Source organism: Rousettus aegyptiacus, unplaced genomic scaffold (genome assembly GCF_014176215.1).
Source record: "Rousettus aegyptiacus isolate mRouAeg1 unplaced genomic scaffold, mRouAeg1.p scaffold_m13_p_13, whole genome shotgun sequence".
NCBI lineage: Eukaryota > Metazoa > Chordata > Mammalia > Chiroptera > Pteropodidae > Rousettus > Rousettus aegyptiacus.
The window spans coordinates 76,076,321-76,094,450 of record NW_023416288.1 but is presented as its reverse complement, the minus strand read 5'-3'; the positions used below and the strand labels follow the sequence as shown (position 1 = coordinate 76,094,450).

The window sequence follows — 18,130 nt, the reverse complement described above, 5'->3', positions numbered from 1 at the left end:
AAGAACTAGCTGATACCATGATGAGAGGAAACATAATGGTCATTCTCAAAGGCGAGGAAAAGGAGTAGGGACTAGAAAACATTTTCAGACAAATAGTGGATGAGAATTTCCCAAATCTAAGGAATGAGCTGGAGTTTGGAATTCAAGAGATCAACAGAACACCCAATTATCTCAACCCAAAAAGGCCTTCGCCGATACACATTGCATTAAAATATCAAAAATCAAGGACAAAGATAGAATTCTCAGAGCAGCCAGGGGAAAGAAAATAGTAAAGTATAAAGGAAAACCCATTAGATTACCATCGGGCTTCTCAATATAGACCTTACAAACCAGAAAGGAATGGAATAAAATATTTAAACTGTTAAGTGAAAGGAACTACCAGCCTAGAATAATGTATCCAGCAAAGCTCTCCTTTAGATATGAAGGAGAAAGTAAGACTTTTCTAGACATACGAAAACAGAGGGAATTCTCCTCTACGAGGCCTGCACTACAGGAAATACTAAAAGGGGTCGGCTCACCTAAAACAAAATGACAAAACAAAAAAATCTAATTAAGAGTAAAGCGACTATCAGGCAAATAGAAGCAGAGGGGTGCAATCCTTACAAAGAACAGGGCATTATAAGCTTAAATAATAACAAGAGAATTGTTATAACAAGATAGAAATGAACTTTCAGCATACATAGGAATTGAGATAACAATGATTGAAAAGGGGGGCGGGAGGGGATTCCAAGATCCAAATTTGCAAGGGGAGTGGAGATAAGGCACTCATAGAAAATGGACGACTGTATATATATAAATATCTTTTACATATTTGTAATGGTAACCATGCACTGAAGAGTCATAACTGAAGTATATAACATAAAACAAGAAGAATCCAGAGAGAAAGCCCACAAAAGCCAACCACTATAAACTGAAACACAAGGACAAGAGAGCAATGGAAACACTGAGCTATGAGGAAGCTAAAAATAAAAGGGCTATAAGAAGACCTCGTATTTCAATAACCACCCTAATGTAAATGGACTGAACTCACCAATAAAAAGGCACAGTATTGCAGATTGGATCAAAAAACAAAACTCAACCATATACTGTCTTTAGGAGACACATCTCAGTTCCAAAGGCAAATACAGACTCAAAGTGAAAGGGTGGAAAATGATGTTTCAAGCAAATGGCATTCAGAGAAAAGCAACAGTAGCAGTACTAATATTGGACAAAATAAACTTCAAAATAAAAAAGGAAAAGAAAGACACAAAGGGATACTTCGTAATGATAAAGGGAATCATGCACCAAGAAGACATAACAATTAATAATGTCTATGCTCCAAATCAGGGAGCCCAGAAATATGTACAGCAATTACTAACAGAACTAAAGAGAGAAACAGACCAAAACACTATCGTAGTAGGAGACCCCACTGTTGGATATGGACAGATCATCCAAACAGAAAATCAATAAGGAAATAACATCCTTAAACGATACATTAGACCAATTGGACATAATTGATATTTACAGAGCATTCCATCCCAAAACATGCTTATACATTCTTCTCTAGTGCACATGGAACATTCTCAAGGATCGACCACATACTGGGACACAGTAGCCTCAACAAATATAAGAGGGTTGAAATCATACCAACCATATTCTCTGATCATAATGCTTTGTCACTAGAGATTAACTGCAGAAAGAAATCAGGAAGAACCACAAATCCATGGAGATTAAACAACATGCTACTAAAGAACGGCTGGGTCAGAGAAGAAATAAAAAGAGAGATTAAGAGATACATAGAAACGAATGATAATGATAGTACAACATATCAAAACTTTTGGGACGCGGCAAAAGTGATCAAAAGAGGAAAGTTCATATCACTACAGGCTTACCTCCAAAAACAAGAACGAGCTAAATAAACAACCTAATGCTTCACCTCAAAGAACTAGAAAAAGAAGAACAAATAAGGCCTAACTTCAGCAAAAGGAAAGAAATAATCAAAATTAGAGCAGAAAGAAACGAAATTGAAAACAAACAACCAAACAAACGAAAACAATAGAAAATATATATGCAACAAGGAGCTGGCTCTTTGAGAAGGTTAATAAAATTGACAAACCCCTGGCTAGACTCACTCAAGAAAAAAGAGAAAGGACACAAATAAACAAGATCAGGGATGAAAGGGGAAATTATGACCGACGCTGCAGAAATACAAAAAATCATACAAAAATACTATGAAAAAGTATGTAATACCAAATTTAATAACGTAGAAGAAATGGACCAGTACTTAGAAAAATACAATCTTCCTAGTCTGAATCAAGAAGATCTGGAGAATCTAAATAGACCGATCAGCAGTATGGACGTTGAAACGATCATCAAAAACCCATCAAAAAGTAAAAGTCCAGGACCAGATGGCTTCGCCAGTGAATTCTACCAAACATTCAAAGAAGATGTAATACCTATTCTCCTTAAACTCTTCCAAAAAATCAAAGAGGAGGCAATACTACCAAAACCTGGTAAAGAAAACACACACAAAAAATAACTACGGACCAATATCCTCATGAACACAGATGCAAAAATCTTTAATATGCTGCTGTATTCAAACCGATCAAGTGGGCTTCATCCCGGGGGCACAGGGATGGTTCAACACACGCAAATCGATTAATGTGATACACCACATAAACAAATTAAAAAGTAAGAATCATAAGATCATATCAATATATGCAGAAAAAGTCTTCGACAAGATGCAGCACACATTTATGATCAAAACACTTAACAAAATTGGTATAGGAAAAAAAGTGCCTTAACGTAATAAAGGCCATATATGACAAACCCTCAGCCAACATTATACTTAATGGCGAAAAACTTCCCTCTAAGAACCAGAACAAGGGAAGGCTGTCCACTATCAACACTGTTATTCAATACAACATTGGAGGTCCTAGCGAGCACAGTCAGGCAAGAGAAAGATATAAAAGACAACCAAATAGGAAACAAAAAAGTCAAACTGTCACTATTTGCTGATGACATGATTCTCCAGATAGAAAACCCTAAAGACTCCACAAGAACACTACTAGAAAAAGTAAGCAAATACAGTGAAGTTTCTGAACACAAAATCAACGTTCCAAAATCCATAGCGTTCCTATACTCTAATAACAAAGCGTCAGAAAAAGAAGTGGAAAAAATCATTCCTTTTGCAATTGCAACAAAAAGAATAAAATACCTAGGAATAAATTTAACGAAACATGTGAAGGATTCATATAATAAAATCAAGACACTATTACTAGAAATCGAAGAAGTTACAAAGAAATGGATAGATATTCCATGTTCTTGAATTGGAAGAATCAACATAGATAAAATGACCATATCACCTAAAGCATTATACAGATTTAATACAATCCCCTCCAAATCCCATTGGCATTTTTTAAAGAAATAGAACACAAAGGCATCAGAGTCACATGGAAGCACAAAAGACTCCAAATTGCCAAAGTCATCCTGAGAAAAAAAGAACGAGGCTGGAGGCATCACTCTGCCCGACTTCAAATTATACTACAAAGTGACAGTAATCAAAATGGTATGGCATTGGCTGAAAAAAAATAGACACACGGACAAGTAGAATAGCATCAAAAGTCCCAAAGCAAACCCATAATTATATGAGCAAACGATCTTCACCCGAAATGCCAAAAATATACAGCGGAGAAAAGAAAGCCTCTTCAATAAGTGGTACTGAGAAAACTGGAAAGACACCTGCAAAAGAATGAAACTCGACTGCTGTCTATCACCACACACCAAAATTAACTCAAAATTGGTTAAGGACCTGAATATAAGGCCTGAAACAATAAAATGCATAGAAGAAAACAGAAACTAAGCTCAAGGAATTTAGGCTTAAAGAGGATTTTATGAATTTGACCTAAAAGGCAAGAGAAGTAAGAGAAAAAATAAATAAATGGGACTACATTAAACTTAAAAGCGTCTGCTCAGCAAAAGAAACCATCAAGGTAAAGAAACAACCTTCTAAATGTGAAAATATATGTGCAATTTATTTTCCGATATGGGCCTAATATCCAAAATATACAAAGAACTCATACGACTCAATAACAGCAGCAACAACAAAAAACAATCCAATCTAAAAATGGCCAGAGGACCTGAACGGACACTCCTCCCTAGAGCATATACAAATGGCCAACAAATATATGAAAAGATGCTCAACATCGTTAGCTACTAGGGAAATGCAAATCAAACCACAACGAGATACCATCTCACACCTGTTAGAATGGTTATAATCAACAGGACAAGTAATAATAAATGTTGGAGAGGATACAGAGAAAAAGGAACCCTCATACACTGCTGGTGGGGACTGCAAATTGGTATGGCCACTATGGAAAACAGTATGGAGGTTCCTCAAAAAACCAAGAATTGATCTACCATATGATCCAGCAATCTCTCTACTGGCTATTTTTCCCCAAAGACATGCAAACCCATATCCAAAAAGATATTTTCACATGGATGTTCATAGCAGCATTATTCACAGCGGCCAGGACACAAAAGCAACCAACGTGTCCTATGATGGATGATTGGCTAAAGAAACTGTGATACATATATACAATGGAATATCACTCAGCCATAAGAATAGATGAAATACTGCCATTTGTGACAACATGAATGTACCTCGAGATAATCATGCTAAATGAAATAAGCCAGACAGAAAAAGTTGAAAATCACATGATATCACTTATATGTGGGATATACACCTAAAAGCAACAAATGAACAGGACAAACAGAGGCTCATGGACATGGGCAATGGACGAGTGGTTACCAGAATGTAGAGTATAGAGAACGGGGTGCAGGGGAGGGTAGATGAGGTAAAGGGGGTCAAATATAAAACAAACAAGCAGACACACAAATAAAATATTTTCTTTTAAAAAAGGAAAGACAGGAAAGGCGTATCAAAGTTCTCTAAGTGTGGAAAAATGAAATGCTAATTATGTTGACTGATTTCCCAGGTTCCTATTCAAAACGGCCTCTAAAATATTCTAATAATGAAAGTTGAGGGAAAAGTGAAATGGTATACAGCCTAAGGAAGTTAATTTTTTAAAAAATATAGTGGTATCTAAAAATTTCTGAAAATTTACTACATGCTGGAGATTTACTAGACACTTTTTATTATTTAATTTGCATAGCCTTTTCAGGTAGTTAGTATTACTGCATCTATTTTCAGGTGTGGAATCTGAGGTACAAAGAGAGAGATTTTCAGAGTCAGGCAGCTTCTAAGTGATAAAGATGAACAGTACATAGATACAGACATTAAAAAATGCTTCAACAGCATGGGAAGTTGTTTGGAATATAAGGTGAACTAAAAAAAAGAATACAAAACTCTGTACATATTCCACATGTAACTTAAAATATATTTATGGTACTCAAAATCATATTGATATTCATATATATGCAAAGAAGAAATATAGAATTTAACACACTATAATGATAATATTTATTGGTCTTGATGATATGAATATGGGCATTTTTCTTTTCATCTTTACCTTGTATTTCTGAGTTTCTTCAATGAGGGCTTATATCAGTTCATCCCAAGGTACAGCCATAGCCCCCTCACATTTATGCCAAAGAACCCTACAGAAAGACTACCAGCCCTATCTTGAGATCCACAGGGCAAGCATGAGGCCCATAGAAAAGAGTAACCTTAGGCCAGCAGCCAGCACTAAAGGCTTAAGATCCTGCCTTGATCCACCACTTCCTTCCCTCTCCCCAATTTAGGCCACACCCACCTGCCACTGACTTGAGGTGTCCTGCCACCAGTTCTCTGCTTCTCTGCCTTCTCTTTGAGGATACAGTCTGTCCACAGAATGTCACTGCTGGAAGCATTCACCTTCTTTTCCTTCTGGCTTTGTGAGTCACATTTCCTGACCATGTCAGTCTAGATGAGTGAGCAAAGAAATTCTTTAATATTTCTTATACTATCACTAGTTCACTGAAAATTCTCTTCTTTTGCATGCAGTTGTACTTGGGTTATCAAAAGTGGAGCAGTCCCAGATGTCCATTTCCACAGAAGTAAAGAAAAGTGTCGAAATACGGTGCAAGATATCGAGCACAAATTTTGAAAAGGACGTCATTTTCTGGTACTGGCAGAAACCTAATCAGGCTTTGTCGTATCTGATTCACGTGAGCTCAACAAAATTCACAGCTCAAAGTCACAAAGGTGGGAAGTACAATAAAGTCGAGGCAAGAAAGAATTCTCAAATTCTCACTTCAATCCTTACCATAAATTTCATAGAAAAAGAAGACGCGGCCATTTACTACTGTGCTGGGTGGACCCACAGTGTTAGAACTGTTAAGGCAATACACACAAGATCCCCTCCTTGGATTTGTGCCCACCCACATCCTTCTCGAGAGTGGCGACCACAATCAGCCTCCTGGCTGAGCTCCTGGCCTCAGCCTCAGCTTGTCTGCAGCATTTCCTGAGGTTTCCAGGAAGCCATATTGGATTATATTTGCACATTAGCTTCCAGCTGATCCAAAGAATTGTGCTTCCAAGCTTTATTTGATACTATATCCCAATGAACTGGTCTTTTCTGGGGACTGGGAGTACACACGATATGCCACTGTACATCATCTTATAATCGAGAGACTTTCAGTAATTGGTCAAGATTTCAGGCTGAGAAAGAATTGCTGGAACCATTATCATCATGTATACTCAAGATAACCCCTTGGCAATGTAATCATTATTGGTCTGTTCTACATCTAAGGAAATTATGCTTAGAGAATTAGGTTTAATAATCAGCTAAAGGCAAGAAGTTCATGCTTGTCAACTGGACTGTGAGATCACCCTGAAAAAGTTTAGGATTGTTAATTATTTAAGTAAACACTAGGGTATCTGGGGTAAATTAAGAATGAAGCAATGTTGTTCTTCTGGGTTGTGTGGAGAAATGTTTCTGCCGGCATGATGTCATCAGAACAGAGCTCTGAATCCACTGAGGCCATTAGATGAGCCCACCATATTGGGTAACCCTTGATTCTGCCTGTGAAAGAAGAGAGAACTTGCCAAGATCAGCAGAACTAACAGTGTGTGTGTTTAAGTTCTCTATTAGTGTTCTCGATTCTTTAAATATCTTAGTTCCTTGAACCCACACCTCCTATAAAGTCTATTTTGTTATCAAGCATATTTGACTCATGGAGTAGGTGAATTACTAAGTGGTTCAGTAACTCATCCAAGTCACACAGCTGCTATGTGGCTAATTGGCAGAGTATGATAGGGATCCAGATAATCTGACTCCTCTTGACTGTTACACTATACTTCTTAATCGTAAGACAATAAAAGGAAGAATATATTGTTCCTACTCATAGAGGAAACAGAATAATTATGGAAAATTAACTGACAGAAATTATTATTGCATGCTAAAGCATGTGCCCAGGCTTTGAATGATTAGGTGTCATCACAGAATGAATGAATGAATGAATGAATGAATGAATGAATAAATAAATAAATAAATAAATAAATAAATACCTATAAATTATCAATTGACTTTCAACACAAAACAATAAAAAGATCTTTATTTTCTAATAGTAGTATTTGCAGGGAGTTTCTTGTAAGAATATAGGTATCTTCTTGCAAGTTTCTTATACATACTGTTCATTTTAACTAAAAATTCTCCAAATAACATCAACATACCCAGTCTCTCTAGCCTCTATTTCAAGGATCAACAGATTATTGTTTAATTTTGAGATATGTTAGAAGGAAAAAAGTGACTTTTGCAGGCCAGGCAGACCTAAGAGATGGGATTAAATGAATGATCCATCACTTTCTCTTCTGTCACCACTGGCGAGCTAGTATTTCTTTGACTTACATCCTGACCTCCATTGTGTATGACCATATGATTTATGTAGGAGAGAAAACTGAAAGCAACAAATGAACATAACGAACAAACAAAAACTCAGACAACAGACAACAGTTTAGTGGTTACCAGAGGGAAAGGAGGTAGGGAAGAGGTAGATAAGGGTAAAAGGGGTCAAATATATGGTGAGGAAAGGAAATTTAACTTTGGGTGGTGAATACACAATGCAATATATATATAATAATATGCAATATATAACATATTATATATATAGCATATTATTGAATTGTACACTTGAAACCTGTATACTTTTATTAACCAGTGTCACCCAGATAAATTTGATTTTAAAAAATTCAAAGTAAAAGTAAATGATAGTTGCCACTGTTGCTTTTTATACTTCATTTTACACAAATTTTCTTCAAAAAGCACTGTTAGTTATCTGAGTTCTCATATTTCCCAGTTCTGTGTCTTTGAATGAATCACTTTTCTTTGCCACTGTCCTCATTGACAAATGAAGATTATCATAACAGCTACCTCACAGGACTGTTGCGAGAATTAAATAAAATAAGTAAACATTTAGAACAATGCCTGACAAATAGCAAGTTTTCGATGGATATTAGATGCTGTAATAATTTTAAAGCTTATTATTACATATTAAATATAATATTGCTTTGAAATACTCCTGCATGTGACATACATAGTGTTAATGAGACAGGTCCAAGGTCCAAAATGAGAGGAAGCTGATTTCCACAGATTGCTCTGTCTTTTATATCTGCCAGCAACTACAGTCTAGTCTCTTCTTGGTGTCATCCAGATAAGAAATGAAATTTGATCGCTCTGAGTCATAATCTGTGTGGTGACATCTCAAATAATTTTTTAAAGCACAAAAATACTCCAGTGCTTGTGCATATGACATATTAAATAATGTCAGTGAAGTATTTCAATGTGATGTTTGTGTTGTGTTACAGAAAAATAAAGGTCAGGTTTTATACATAAGTCCTGAATCAACAGCAAATCACAGAAAGATAGACAAAGGGGCTGAATACAGCGGATATGTCTTCATATATCTGAAGCAATGCTTCTACAGCATGGAATTTAGGGGGAATGGCTGAGTACGTATGAGAACTGTCTCTCCCTGCCCCATCCCTAGACAGACACAGTTATTTCAGGATTTTCTTTCCAGATTACAGACCCTCTTATCTGATCTGCTCAGCACTCATGGAACACAGGAAGCTCCAAAACTGCTTACATCAGTAGCAGATCATGAAGAATGCTAGAGAACTATCTCAGCTACCATTTCTTCTGAGAAACCAGAACCCGCCCACCCTCCTGCCACTGGTCTGAGAACTCCTGCTAACAAGGACCTCACTTTCTTACCTTCTCCCTGGGGAGTCAGCCTTGTGTACAGGATGCCAGTACTGGAAGCAGTCATCTTCTCCTCTTTCTGGGCTTGTGAGTAGCCCCCAATTATTTCAGTCTATAAGAGAAACTAAAGGAATTCTTTATTGTTACCTCTTTACATTTCATTCGTTCATGGGAATTTGTTTTTTTTCTTGCAGTTGGCCTTGGGCAGTTAAAGTTGGAGCAACCTGAAATATCAATTTCCAGGGCAAGAGATAAGAGTGCCCACATATCTTGTAAGTTGCCCACAGAACACTTTATTGGAAAATACACATACTGGTACCGGTACAAACCAGATCAAGGTTTAGAATATTTAATATATGTCCTTTCAACAACCCCTGTTCAAGGTCACTTAGGTGGGAAGAAAAACAAACTTGTGGCAAGTAAAGATTCTCACAGTTCCACTTCAACCTTGAAAATAAATTTCTTAGAGGAAAAAGATGAGGCTGTGTACTACTGTGCCTGCTGGACTGGTACCCACAATGTTAGAGTTGCCAATATAACTTATATAAGAACCATCTTTGGGTATGTGCCTAACCACATCCTTCTCAATATGGGCATCCACAGAAGCTGCACAGCCGGGCAGCCAGCCTGAGTCTCCCTCCCTACAGATCTTGAATCGTGTACTTTGTTCCTTTTTTACTTTACAGAGATTACCCATAAATCACATGGCTCAGAGTCTAAGAAAAAATCATCAAGTACCAGAAAACATGCTGGTGGTATTATTTCTTATGTAATCAGCACAACACTTTTACAGTGTACTGATCATTTTCTTTCCACTGTACTTTTAAAAATTTGAAATAAAATTACTTTAAGTTCTAAACCCCATGCTTTTTCAAATTTGCCAGGCCATCCTTAAGAGGTTCACCATTTATTTGTTCCACACATTTTAGGGTGGATGTGGGATGAAGTACCTGCCTTCTCCTCCAGGAAGAGGAAGATTGCTCATTCTATGCTGAAGGACTGTGTCACAGCCTAACCATCACAGTTCCTTTTACACAGACCTCAGACCCTCCTGGGAACCATTAGATGATAACAAGGTGGACATTCATATCAGAATCCTTTGCCCTAGGATTCTGCTGGGAGCCTTTGAGGATCACAGCAGTCATTCATTTGGAGCTACTGCTCTTTCTCAGGCACTGTTCTAATTCGTCTCATGTTTGTGACAATCTGTTGACATGCTGTTATGATTCAATTTTTATAGATGAGAAAACGGAGACATAGAGATGTTAGTTTGTCTGTGGTCACTGAGTCACTGAGCAAGTTGGAGGGCTGGGTTTCTGGCTCCAGTGTCTGTCCTTGTAACCATAATGCCATCCTGCCTCTGAAATACTAGAAGCAGAAATGGCATCCAATCTGTGGTTCCTACACCTAAAGAGAAAATAGACTCATTTATAAAATAATTAGTGCAACAAATGGATTACTATTCAAGCTGAGTCTGATTTTAAGTGTTGTTTTCCTTGAATAAGTATAAATACTATGGCTGATTTGACTTTCAAAATAGAAAACACTAAAAAGTATATAAAACAATATAAAAACAACATTATTTACTTTCTTTTTATTTGTTTGTTTGTTTGTTTGAAATAATAGAAATGAATGAAAAATGAAACCTTTTCTTTTAGGACATTTTCTAATAGGACATCTGCCCCTGACATTCCTGGAACACAGCCATGCCTCGTCTTTTACAAACTGTCTATGAATGCTTTGAGCTACAATGACAGAGAATAATCACAACAGAGACCTCATGGCCCACAAAGCTGAAAATATTGGTTATCTGACCACCTACAGAAAATGTTTCCAGCCCCTGATATGCAATACGGGGTTAGGAAGTGAGTTTATAACTATGACTGAAATTCAAGTTGCAATAAGGGGAAATATTGATAAATTTTACTACATGAAAATGAAAAGTTTGCATGGTAAAAAGCAACATAACTTAAATCAAAGGACAATCACAAACTGTTCGAAAATATTTGTAACCTGTTTAGCAGATAAAGGCCTATTATCCCTGATACAAAACTAAATTTTAAAAATGGAGAAAAAACATTTAAAATATCCTATAGGAAAACAGCAAAAGACATAAAAAGCCAATTCATAAGAGAGATATAAAATAGCTCTTAAACATATAAAAAGGTGGTCAATTTTGCTTATAATGCAAATTAATACTACACTGAGATACTATTTCTCGGTCATGAAATTGGCAAGAATTTAAAAGTTTGACAATACACTCTGATGGTGAAGCTATGAGGGAAAACAGGCACTCATTTATTATTGGTAAGAATGAAAATGCAACATTTTATAGGGGAATTTGGAAATATCTAACAAATCTTTGTATGCATTTACCTTTTCACCTAGCAAAAAAACTAGGAATTTAACCTGAAGGCATGACTTTTAACAATATGAAAATATATATGCAAGAAGTTAGTTATTGTGTAACTGTAAAATATTGGAAATTATATATTATGGTACATGTATAATGGAGTACAATACAGCTATAAAATAGAATGAGAGATGCAAAATAGTAATTTTATATACAGTTGACCCTTGAACATGAGAGTTAAGGACACAAACCCCTCCATGTAGTCGAAAATCTGCAAATAACTTTTGACTCTTCAAAAACTTAACACAATCAACCCTAGTATGTGGTGGGGAAGGGGGTTGGTTCCAGGACTCTCCCAAAAATACAAAAATCTACAGGTGTTCAAGTCGCTTATGTAAAATGATGTAGAACAATGCATACAGCTGGCCCTCAGCATCTGCAGATTCAAAACAGTATGTTGAAAATAATATTTTTGATCAGCTGTTGGTTGAATCTGCAGATACAAAACCCATGCTATATTGAAAATCAATCTATGTGTAAAAGAACTTGTGCAGTTCAAATCCGTGTTATTCAAGGGTCCACTGTACCAGCAATTAACAATTGGAGATTAAAATTTTTAAAAATAAAACTATTTACAATAGCAACAACAGCAGTATAAAAACAATGTAATATTTAGAGATAAATTTAACCAAAAATGTTAAGAATTTATATGCTGAAAACAACAAAACTTTAATGACAAAAGTTGAAAAAGAACTAAATAAATGGACAGACATAGCATATTCAGGATTGGAATACTCAGTATATTTAAGATGTTAAACTTTCCTCAAACTGATAAATAGATTTAATGTAATCTCAATCAAAATCCCCTGAGGATTTTATTTTGTAGAAATCAATAAGTTGATTGTAAAATTTATATGCGAAGGCAAATAACATAGAATAGTTAAAAGTTTTGAGAAGATTTACATCTTAGATATACCATTAAGCCACAATAATCGAGACAGTGGAGCAATGGTGAAAGGATAGATATATAAAAGGAATGGAATAGAAAGCCCAGAAATAGGCCCACATAGAAGTGATTAAATAGTTGTTAACAAAGGTGCCAGAGGAATAAAACAATGGACAAAGAATAAACTTTTCAACAAATAGTATTGGAACAATTGTTTGTCTATGTAAAAACACAGCTGTAAAACAAAAAAACACTCAATCCATATCAAACACCATATACAAAAATTAACTCAAAACGGATTATAGGCCTAAATGTAAAACCAAAAATATTAACTTCCAGGTAAAGATACAGAAGAAAATTTTTGTGAACTTGAATTAAGAAAAGATTTCTTAGGATGCAAAAAACAAGAATCATATAAGACACATTTGATATGTTGCATTTTCATCAAAATGAACATTTCTGCTCTTTTTCAAGACTGTTATAAAAATGGAAAGAGAAGCCACAGATCAGAAGATACTTTCAAAATATATATTAGAGAAAAGAGTGGTGTCCAGGATACATAAAGAACTCTACTCTCACAACTTAATAAAAAGAAAAGCCAACCAATTTTAAAAATGGGAAAGAAAACCAGCATGTGTTCAGAGATACAGAGAACTGGAAATGACATTGCTCTCCTCTTACAACAACATTTTTTTTAAAAAAAGGATAAACTGAAAATTAGTGACTTTATTTGAACCCTGAAGAGAACTGAGTTTCCAAGGCAAATGACTTACTCAAAATCTGGAAACAGGCGGTTGCAGGGAGAAATAGGAGCTGAGCGTTTGCTTACCTTAGACAGATACTGTCAAACAGGCTGGTCAAAATATTAAACTAAAAATTTTTAATAATATAATAAGAGTTTAGTACAGAATAATGGGACCACAAATATAAGGTATTTCCCACTACCTTTTAAGCTTTTTCTCAAGAAATCCATAAGATTCTTGCAGTGAAGATGAAGGAGAATACAGAAAATAGCTTCCCCCATGGTGTTGCCTGCAGTGAGTGAAGAGCAGCTACTGCTGAAATCTACCCAGACCTAATCTATCTCATCTCCACTGCAGAAAAAAAAAAGATTTAATCTGCAGGGTAGGATATTGGTGGAATTTCATTGCAGTTAAAGGAGGAGAAAGAAAGCCACAATCAAAACTTTGTCCAGAACCATCTCCCTTATCTCTGAAAGATAACAAGTTTTCATCTGCAGAAGGATGAGCATCACAACCATAGCCTGAAGTAAGTGGATACCTACTGCAAGTGGGAGAGGAAAACAAAGGTAAACAATTTTCTGCCTCTGAAAGAGAAGTAGGAACACATGAAGTCCACATTCTCCAGATCCAGCTTTACTGTACCTGTTAACAACTGAGTCTTAATCAAAATATCAGAGAATGTCTCCCTTCCTCACCTCTTGCTAGCATGCTAACAAACCCTGAATAAGAATAACAGCGAAATATAGCTAAGGGCTCTTCATAAGACAGACTTTCTCTGGGGAGCAAAACGAAGGGAAGACTCAAAGCTAAGTGAGAAAACAAAAATAAAGTATGACTAAACAAATTTAAAATCTCTGAACACTAACAACAAACCAACTCTAATAACTAAACCGCTAACTTCAAACCCAGTCTTAACTCTTGACTAGATTTACACAACCCCCCACAATAAAGGTTAGCAGAAGGAAAGGTGTGCTCATTTTCAAGCATAAAATATATGTACCTCAATATCTATTATTCCATACAACATTTCTAGCTGCAAAGAAAAATTTCAGAGACACATGAAAATACAAAAACAAACAGTCTAAAGACACAAAGCAATCATTAGAACCAGGCTGAGACATGACACAGATGTTGGAACTAACAGACAGAGAATTTAGAATAGATATAATTAATATGTTAAAGGCTATAATGGAAAAGATAAATGGCATGCAAGATCAGACAGCTAATTTCAGCAGAGATATAAAAATTATAAAAAAGAACAAAAGAAAATGTAATAAATTTAAAACACAGTAATGAATGAAAAATGCCTCGGAAGGCCTGTGTTCATGTTACCTAATATGAAAAGAATTAGGTAACATGAACACAGGCCACTAGAAATAATCCAAACTGCAATGCAAAGGGATTCGATAGAGTTAGAGAGTAGATCATCATAAATCACAAAAGTACAGAACTGTGGACAATATCCAATTTTCGAACACATTTATAATTAGAAGCAGAAGAAAGAAAGAATAGAAGAAAAGAAATATATGAAGAAACAATTTCTGAAAATCTTCCAGAATTAGTGATATCAAAAACAAAGACAAAGAAAAAAACCTGAAGGCAACAGGAGTGGGGTTTGGGAGGAATAACAGACTTCTATCAGAAACTGCACAAGCAAGACATGGGAGTGAAATCTCTAAAGTACTGGAAGAACTGAGAACCCAGCAAGAATATCCTTCTCTCTCCCTTCCCCTCCCCCTCTTCCTTCTTTTCTCCCTCCCTCTCTCCCTCTCCCTTTTAAACTAATAAAAGACTTTAGTCTTTTAACAAGAAAATGTTTTCTTTACACTAATATCATCAATGGTAACAATCACACAATAATAACAGAAATCTGCTGATAAATTCAGTTAGCAGGCCTATTTTCACAGTATGTTTTGGGGGAAATACCATGAGCCTCTTTTCCTGTAGTCTATGTGTCCTAGTTGTGGGTTCAGAGTGCCACTTCTTACTAAATCAGCCCTTGGATTTACTCTGTGATCATCCCATTATTCAATCACATTAACTGACAAGTTCGGGCAAAATGTTCCTTCTGCTGCAAGTCATCTTGATGGCTTCCCTTTGGACTTGTGAGTGGCTTTACACAGGAGATATCTCATTCACTGGAAGGGAGGTGATAGAAATCATGGACAGTCAAATCAGCCCACTCATAGAAAAGAGCCACATCATCATTCAAATTAAACTGACAAATTCCAACATTACCTTGAATTCTTCAGGAAGAAAATGGAAATTTCAGACACCAAGATTTTCATTAACAAAAACAAATGTATACTATTTTAATGAATGTCAAAGTTTTACTAATTTTTTCTTTTGTTTTTGTTTCAGATACAAGTGGAGACATTCTAATAACACAAATCATAACATCTATTACCAAGAAAAAAGGAAATACAGCATTTCTTGAATGTCAAGTAAAAGCGGACATTTTAAAGAAGAATGTATGTATACACTGGTACCGACGAAAGCCAGACCAGCCTCTCAAACGAATCCTGTATATTTCCTCAAATAAAAATGTGGTCCATGAACAAGATGTTAGTGAGGAAAGATATGAAGCAAGGAAACAGCAGAGTGGTTTGTTGGCGAGCCTCAGGATACATCGAGTAAATGAGGAAGATGCTGGACTGTATTACTGCGCTTGCTGGGATACACTCCATGGAAACACTCATTGTCACTGAACAAAAACCTTCCCATGCCTTCGCACCTGTGCAAACACACACAACTCCTCCTCTTTTGTACCTCCCAGAGGGACCCGGCTGCTATCTATGTAGGACTTTTCTCCTGCACATGTGTCCTGAGCAAGGTCTGAACTAGAGCCCAAAAATCCAATCTGCGAAGTTTCTTTCAGTTCGTCACGTCATCGTCGATCCTCACCTCTCTCAGGCCTATACCAGCTTTTCTGAGTGTCCCATTTATGAGTGTCTCTGCTTCTCCATCTATGGGAAACCTCCTGGGAAGGAAGCCATAATCCATTGCTCAACATGGTTTGTTGACTTTGAATGAATGATGGAAGATATAAGCCCTTTAAATTGACATACACCTGAGTTTTCAAATTTCTTCTCAGCCTCTTACCAACAGCATGATCTAGGAAAGCTACTAAATTGGTTCCGTTCTATTTTTCCAATTTTAAGTGGGCATAGTGTTAACAACCAAACAGGGGTGCTGAGGACTGAATGAAGTTTCATATACAAAAGTCTTAGCATTGCGTTCAACAAATCACAGTGTCGTTTACCGTTATCACTAAAGCTTTTCACTGAGTCAACTCAGCAACTCTTTAGAACTCATATCTTACATCATCCTCCAAACAATGGTAAAGTGTAGTTTTAATTCTGAATAACTAAGAATTATGAATAGGAAAAGAGTGGAGAGAAATAAACCAAGGGGATTTCTTTCACTCCAACATCATTCTTCATTCACAGTAAAGTATAATAACATAGTATTTAAAGCAATACCTACAGTAATTGTTAATATTTGCCAGTTTGTGAACTTTCTGCAAACTATTGATTTATAAAATGCACATATTTCTGCTTAACGTTGTGGGAATATTATCTCATTAGTTATTATATAATAGTGATATTTGCCTTCTAATTCTCATGATAGTCATACATAGTTACCTACATAGTTACCTACACTTTCACAAATTTTATTTATTTCACAAAGTATATCACAAAATCTATAATGTAAGGAGTAAAAAAGAGCTCAATAATAACTATATTTGAAGTGACACTTTAAGGAAAAATGGGAGGAAATTACTCCCAAGGGAAAGTTATCATTGAATTATTATAACATAGGTGTTTTGATGTGGTCTCCTGGGATCTGATCGTTTCTTTATACAAGGAACATGATAAAATAACACTGCAACAGATCTTACTGAGAACTTTCATTGGTTCTAAAGCAAACTTTCCTCCCCCATCCCTGACTGCAGAGCAAGGGCTGTAACTGCATTTCAGGTCTTGATTCACACCCTTTCGGAGTATCTATTCTGACTAGTCACTGGCAATGTCAACTGCATGGATTGTCCTTTTGTCTTTGGCTTGGGCTTGTAGGTTGACTTTTCTCTTTTCTTGTCTTTTCATTGTTTTTGTGTCCAGTCAACCTTTTTCCAGTGCCACTGAATTCTCTCCCTTGCTTTTCAGATGGAGACACAAAAGTGAGAATATCTCAGGGTCAACTCTCCTTTACTCGAAGAACAGACAGAACAGTACACATAAGCTGTAAACTGTCTGGGGTTCACCTAGAGAATGCCATTGTACACTGGTATCAACAAAAAGAAGGGGAGCCCCTAAGACGAATCCTTTATGGCTCAACCAATAATTACAAACAAGACAAACCCAATCCCCGCTTAGAGACAGATAAGAAAGATAACGGAAACTTTTACCTGATAATCAATAACGTTGTCAAGTCCGATGAAGCCACCTACTACTGTGCCTACTGGGATCTCACAATGCCACAGAGTCACAAGGGACCTGTAAGAAAACCTTCTCTATTACCAACTCTCAATTCCTGTCACACTTGAGCAACTACAACAGATTTTTTTAATGTTCTTAATCATAAGTTCATAGACCGTTGGGACAGGAAGGGCCCTTAGTCCTATTTAGCTCAGTGCCCACACTTCAAATGAGGAAGCTGGGGCATGGAGATGGCAGGTGACTTGTTCAAAGCTAGTTAACCACAGAGGTAAGTTTCCTCCTGCATTTTAGATTCTCAGTCCATTGTCTTTTCCTGCCTTTCTTATGGTCAGTATTGAACTTCTTTTAGCAAAATTTAATTTATTTCAAAAGGAATCTTTAATAACTATGCATTGTCTTCATAAGTGATGTCTTCAGAAGCCAATAAGTTCTGATTTATAGGCAAAGTATGTGACTCCGCACTTTTG

The 18,130-nt window shown here is 36.2% G+C and overlaps 1 long non-coding RNA gene across 7 annotated transcripts in view; it reads right to left on the bottom strand.

Annotated features, from left to right (window-relative positions):
• The window catches only part of LOC118610786, a 36,827-nt gene extending 18,957 nt beyond the window's left edge, over positions 1–17,870 (bottom strand). For 3 of the 7 annotated variants that reach the window (XR_004954071.1, XR_004954072.1, XR_004954073.1), the window contains exons 1-3: positions 17,633–17,869; positions 9,195–9,306; positions 5,754–5,902 (exon numbers count right to left, since the gene is read on the bottom strand). This is a non-coding gene — a long non-coding RNA (uncharacterized LOC118610786). Of the gene's footprint in view, positions 1–5,753; positions 5,903–9,194; positions 9,307–17,632 lie in introns of all 7 variants that reach the window. The other 4 variants (XR_004954074.1, XR_004954075.1, XR_004954077.1 and 1 more) reach the window with 4 other exon arrangements.
• Positions 17,871–18,130: the final 260 nt, after the last annotated feature.